Source organism: Miscanthus floridulus, chromosome 12 (genome assembly GCF_019320115.1).
Source record: "Miscanthus floridulus cultivar M001 chromosome 12, ASM1932011v1, whole genome shotgun sequence".
Lineage (NCBI taxonomy): Eukaryota > Viridiplantae > Streptophyta > Magnoliopsida > Poales > Poaceae > Miscanthus > Miscanthus floridulus.
In genome coordinates this window covers 83,272,525-83,279,489 of record NC_089591.1, presented here as the reverse complement: position 1 = coordinate 83,279,489, position 6,965 = coordinate 83,272,525, and the positions used below count along the sequence as shown (strand labels likewise).

The window sequence follows — 6,965 nt, the reverse complement described above, 5'->3', positions numbered from 1 at the left end:
TGTTTAATTTTTTTGAGCATTTTAATGACCTCAAACTAAAAACCTCAAAACTAGAAAGTTGTAGATCTTGTCGAGGGCTACAATTTTCATATAAAAACCATATTTATTCGAGATCATATGAAAAAGATATAATTTTTCTAAATTGCACCTTACCGCGCCAGTCTGGTTGGCGCGGCGGCGCGTCAAGGATTTACATGTGGAAATCGTTGTTCGACGTGGCGGATCGTGCAGCGCCGATGCATGTGGCGTGGCAGCGTGTTTTGACTGCGCCTTAGGCGCGACCAAAAGGGTTATATTTGAAAATAAAAAAACAACGGTATTAAATTTAGAATTTGTTTTAGAAAAAGGTTAAAAATAAAAAAAAATCATGTCTTGTTCAATTTGCTAGGCATCATTCGCCAGGAGTAAAAACAGTGGCATTAGGAATTCTACTTGTCACCTTAACCAAATACAACCACGCTTCTTGTCCTTTTTTTTTGACAGATTTATTTATTGGTACTATTTTCACTTTATTACTGAACAAATGTTGTTCGAAAAAATTTAGCAACAGCCAATGGTGGTGGTACACATATAAAACCGAAGGGAGTAGTATTTAAGTGCCTTCTGCAAGGTTTTCGCATTTCAAGCATGCTATAGACAAAGGTTCTGTGCTGCCCTCTATATATGGCTATCATTTAATAATATTTATCTTTTTCCATGAGAACAAATGTAAAACTAACCAGGCTTGGTTCTCATCACATAACCATCCGGAATCACTCGCCCACGCCGGCGTGGGTGCGCGCCGAGCGTTACTAGCACCACTCTCGCTAGTGAGCACGCTACGAATCGCCGTGGTAATTGCTCGGCCGCGGCGGCCATTAGAAGGCGCTAATCACGCCCAGAATTTAAGAGCCCCCGCCTTGGCCTCGGCTCACGCACCTGCCTACCACCTGCGTTGTTGCTTTCTTCGCTTCGTCCCCCCTGTGGGCTGTGGCCGCACCGCAGCGGCGGCGGCGGCAGAGGTGAACAGCGACCGGCGGGCGAGTGCGCATCCCGCGGCCTTGTCTGGTCCGGACTCCGGAGCCGGAAGCGGCAGCGCAGCGGCTCGCGGGATCCCCCCGACCCCCATGCGGCGTCCTCGGTGTCAGGTAATGGAGGATTCCACCCCTGTCGTCGTTCTATCTGGTCTCTGGTTCTACTACTAGGCCGCTCTGGGTGGTGGAGGCGTGGAACGGCACGCTGCTTGGAGTTGGAGGATTTTTGGCGGCTGGTTGTGTGACGAGGAACGGGTGTTTTTGGTAGCTGGTGCGGAATTCTGCAATGTGGAGCAGTTTTGTCGGGGTCTGGTGCCTTGATGAGCGGTTCTTGGTATCCTTCCGTTTTGATCCGAGGTGCTCAGTTGGAAAGTTTGGAGATCCAGTTCAAATTTGAACAGGCCTTATATTTCGCCACGAAATGCCCCTCGTCCAAACACTTCCTTAAGTTTTGGACCAGCGACGCGTAATTTTCTCCACTTCTTCTGCGCCGGGGGTCTGGTGTTTGATCTTCTCTTTGTTCTGACGCTGCGAAGTTTCGGATTTCACAACTTGTTCGCCTGACTGTCGTTGTTCCGTAGAAGAAGTTGGAATTACGCACTGTCGTTGCTGGGCCTTCGATTCAGCTTTTGCCTGACATAAATTTTGTTTTTGAGCGCCGCAGCTCTTCAAAAGTGCTCCCCTTTTCTCAGTCTCAGCTTTTTTGGGGGGTCTGTAACTGCTCGGTGGCCTCTCTTTTCTTGCCTCTGCCTTTCTTTTCTGTGGTGAAGTTTAAATTCCCGCTTTGATCGCATTTTTTAACGGATCTGACGGCTTCTGATGATTACCGACAGTTTCGCCTTTTTTTGGCCTCTCTTTCCTATATATTTTTTTTTCACCCCTTCCCTTTTCTGCTCCGTTCACTGTCACTGATGCAGCGGAGCTTGGTAGAACGTGTCCTGATTTCAGCTTGTGTAGGCCAGAAGCCAAGTTTCTTCTTCTTTTCCCTTGCTCCAAACAGATCGCTAGTTGTGTTCCTGTTTTGTTCTGGTAGGGCTGAAAGTTGCTGGATTTTGCATATGCAGTCCTGTGATAAATTATTAACTTCGAGAACCTCAGTTTCAGCGATAGAAAATAGACACTTTCGGTTTCGGTGCTCTAGCTGATTCTTTGGGCCACAGGAGTTTTCTTTTCTTTCTTGTTCATTTCACTTTAGTCTGTCTTCTGTTTTACTTGGCTGTACATGTTATCCTTTCCTTTGGATTGCAACTCGTTTGAGTTGTTGGCATGTGAATGGGTTGTTGAGAAGAAGACTGTCGTTCCCGGCTATATGCCTGTATCTGGTTTCGTGCTTAGGGATCCACCTGCAGCGTGGAAGGTTGGAATTTCGTGTCTGAAACCTTTTTTTTCTCGAATACGCAGTGTCTGAAACCTTGACCCAAAAGGAAAGGATAGGTGCTGCGATTGAGGGCTTGATGCTTCAAATAGAATTGACTCGGTGAAATTTATCATGCTATTAGCTACCACCTTCCAGTGACTGAAAATTCTTTCATATTAGTGTTCTAGAACCGTGCGCTCTTTACCACTTCTCAGGTGTGGTGTTGTGCAAAAGTTTGAGAACCTTGTGTTCCTTTGTCCTGGCTATTATTTGTAGATTTACTAATGCATTCTGAAATCTTAAGATGCACCAAACCAAACAACGCCTTTGAACTTCCTTTTTGGTTTTTGTCATTTTAGATCAAATTTCAGCTATGCTGTTATGCCTGGATTTTAAATGTTCTGGCAAATGTTTTCAGGGTTTGCCAGCAGAGTCCACCCAATTATGATGAATTAGACACCCTATACATAATGGCGACGGAAGTCAATCAAACTTATTTTTCGTTGTCACAAGGAGAATCTACTGAACGGGATGGTCCTCAAGTAAGTTTTTATGGTACATTTTAGTCAATTAGCTTTGTTCAATTTATTTATGCTATGTGAAGTTAGCTCATTTTGGAAAAAAGAGAGAGAGAGAGAGAATAAGCACAATTTTGTTCTCGGCAACTATTACTGCTAGTAGTCTCACCACTCTTTTCTGTTGCATTTCTTTACTTTTGTTAGGGAGTATCTGTATCTCAGACACTTGATCATGGTTCCATTTCCTTCGGAAGATTTGAGTTAGAGTCACTATCGTGGGAGAAGTGGTCTGTATTTACTAATGACAGACGCACTGAAGAATTTGGAAAATTCAATGGTTTAGTCGCTCAGAAAAAGGCTTATTTTGAAGAGTATTTCAAGAAGATCAGGGAACTAAAGGCTTCACAGCAGCAAAACCAGCAAACTGAACTTATTCTGGAATACAGTGGTGATGGTAGTGACTCTAGCCAGACAGCAGAAGATGAGCAGGGTGCTGATCTTGAAACCCCCACTGGATCTGGAGCTGCTGTGGATGTTTATGTTGAAGAAGCTCTGCATGAAACTACGTCAGAGCACGGACTGCAGTGCTATAATGACCAAGGAAACGAAAACGTCGATACAGAACTTTCCTCATCTAATCTTTCTTCATCAGGTGTCCTGCAGCAAACTGACCATGATGTTAGAGGAACTGTTCGTGGTAACAGTTCTACCAGTAAAATGGATGCAGGGAAGCAGAATGCCGGTTCTGTTCATGGTGATACTAGAACAACATATGAAGCTGCAAGGACTCCTAGAAGAATTATTGAGAAAGACTCCAGGCTCAAACACAGTCCCAAGATAATACCGAAATCCATCAAAACCCTTTCAAAAAGTGCTATGGACTACACATTTGCTAGTGAGGTAATACCATGAATTTTGTTTCTGCATTTGTTTATCTTATATATAAAATTTTGCTACTTTCTACTTCCACACACTATAACCTTCTGAGTAGACATACATACTAGCAGTACAAGTGAATTGGTGTTTATTTGATTCTGCTCTCAACTTTTCTGTTTCTCTGCTCACTAATTTGTATTCAGCTAACTAGATGAGTGCATGTTTTGTCTTGTATGCCCACCAATATGAATTGTTTATTAAGTCGTTACTCATTACACATTTTACATGAATAATTTCAGAGGCCTGGTTCAGTGAAGCCCAATACAAGTATGAACCAGAAGGCTAAGCCGGTGCAAAGGCCAAATGCAGCAGCCCAGAAGATGTTTGGCCCTACAGAAGGGAGCAAGCTTACAGGTCTCAGAAGACCTTCCTCAGCAGTTGTGCAACGGCCCTCTACTGGAGAGCGACATGCCATTGCCAGGGAGAATTCACAATTACCTGCGGTTGTTTCCACCCCACGACGACCTTCCACTGCTGAGAGATGCCCAGTCACCCGAGATCGTGCACAGAAGCAAGCCAATGTCACCACACCACGTCGACCTTCTACTTCTGAAAGACTCCCCGTCAAAAGAGAGAATGCAGCAAAGCATAATGATATTTCCGCTGTACGTCGACCCTCTACAGGAGAGAGGCGCGCTATTACTAGAGATAGTGTTCTGAGAACGGATGTGAAGACGCCTTGTAAGGCAAGAGCAACTGTGGCTCATCCGAAGGGTGTGAAACAACTACAGTGGTATGCTCCAGATCTTTGTTATCATATCGACTTTTTCAGCATAACAGTAACTGAAGCACCTAATGTGGCATTTGTAGTTTGAAGCATCTTTTGTTTAGACAATCACTAGTTCATAGCATCTTCATTTGGACTGATGCATACTCACATGCTCGGTTATCATGTGAAAGCTCAACTGCAGCAAAACTTAACATTTTACTTGTTCATGCAGGGCAATACGAAAAAGGCTGTCACTCCAAATGCTGCTAGAAGTAGCAAGCTGGAAACAAAAAGGTTACTCCTACACACCAATTGATAGATTCTTGAAAGTGTTAGTTTTATGGTCGGATTTTGATTGCATTGTTTCTTTCCCTGCTTCATTGAACAGCAATAACAACAGACTGAAGGGACCTTCGGCATTGGATAGGCACTCTACTAGGTCAAAAAGAATGGACTTGCAAGTGTCTGGCAAGCAGAAATCGAGGTGCTAATCTGCATTAATATTGGAATATCTTATGATGCTTATAAAATATGATTGTAAAAGTTGTCTTTGCCATATTTCCTGATTATAACTTCTGGTTTTGTAGTTCTGTTAACCTTCCTCCAAGGAAAATTTTCAGTTCTACTGCCGGAGAACCAGCAGTTGAAACCATTTCTAGGTCAAAAAAGAAAGAGGTAATTGCTCATGATCTAGTTATGATTCTTGCCTCTTGTTTATGCATGTGTGTCGCACAAAATTGACAGTTTTAACCTTCAACTAAATGTTTACCCTGTTCACGTAAGTAGTTATAGCAGTCGCTGTTACTTTGAATAACTAGTATCTGGTAATATAGTGAACTATATCTCAATCCATCCTTTAGAAAAACAATACATTTCAATCCAGGGGCTAATTTCTGTTGTCTGCCGGATGCTGATAAATCCTATCAGTCCAACTGTATGTTTGTTTGTAGTAGCCATAGTCCATGGCAAACATATAAGTTTGATCATTTGGCTATACTGATGTGCCCAACAGTGTTGCTGGATGTCTGGGTTTTGCATAGTTTAGGGCTCCAGGACAAAAGGTTCTAAGAATCCTTTATCATGTCATAGGTTACCACATGCCACCAAATCTTAGCAAACCATCTTTCTGGAAATAGTTATAGCTGAACTGGGGTAGTGGAAGTAGTGTAAAATCTCGCATGAACAGTAAAATCGTACTCGCTAACAGCTGCTGGCAACTTTTATGTAGGGCGTTCAGGCGACAGTGCAATCTCGAGCATCCACTTCAAAGAGAACAACTCCTCCTTTGCAGACTGGAAACTTAAAGGCGAGGGCTCCAAATGTATGAATTTCTACACATCACAGCATATTCTCATTATGACTTATTAGAATTCCAATCTATAAGATACAGAGGCTGGAGCAATATTTCATCTCGAAATAAAGCTTCCTTTATCTACAAAAATGGAATTCTAAGATATTCATTTGTTGGTGAGGATGTTTTCACATCAGATTTGACCTTTTGCCATACTCACTTTTGCAGCCACCAGCACCGCCCGCGCCACCTCCACCACGTCGGCCATCACGAATGATAAGCAAACCAACTGCCAGTGCCTCATCGATTGGCGGAAGAAAGCCAAAGTATGCTACTCATCATGAACACCAAAAAAGCCATCTTACTACGTCTCACTGCAATCGTCTCAAATACGCGCTTTTCACAATCCGTGCATTCTTACCGATGCAATCTCATCTCATCCATCCGATGCAGGGCTTCAGCACCACAATGGCACTGATGCAGTGGAGAGCAGAAAGCGTTCAGCCAAGTGGCCCGCAGAACATGATGGATCTGAGCGACGTCAATACCGGCATTCTTTTGTATGGTGTATCTCAGTATATCTGTAAAAATCTCAGTACCTCCGTTGGCCCGTCTCTTCCTTTGCAGAGCAGCTAGTCCCAAGTGTAGTCTAGTGTATGTAGTCGCGCGTATCATATCCACCGGTGCCTAGTTTCGTCGTCCACAAGGAACTTAGAACAGTGTAAATACCTGGAAATAAATTTGCGGTTTAGCTAATAGCTTGTTCGGCTAGTATTAAAGTCGGCTGAGAAGCCGACTGAAGTTGTTTTGTTATGAGAGAAAAATACTGTACAAGCCAATGTATGTCATTAGCAATGGAAGCCCTCCTTTTTCAGCTTGTTATGTTGGATTTATTATGGGCTAGGCCCATTTATATATTTAATAAATCAATAACTCTATGGCTTGTAATTGTGGGTATTATTATTTGTACCGGATTGGAAGTTAAAAGGACGTTGACTCAACTTAAATGGTTGGAATTAATCCGTCTAATTTGAGAAATTGAGAAACAGACAAAGGTGTGCCACGCGCGGTGCCGTCGCCGGCCGGGCCGGGCTCGGGCTCGGGCTCGTGGCGAGGCGTGTTAACTTTTTAGCACCCACTA

At 43.4% G+C, this 6,965-nt stretch overlaps 1 pseudogene; it reads left to right on the top strand.

Annotated features, from left to right (window-relative positions):
- The first annotated feature begins 1,099 nt into the window (after nt 1–1,099).
- LOC136498061 (protein WVD2-like 7) lies at nt 1,100–6,698 on the top strand (annotated as a pseudogene).
- The last annotated feature ends 267 nt before the right edge of the window (nt 6,699–6,965 follow it).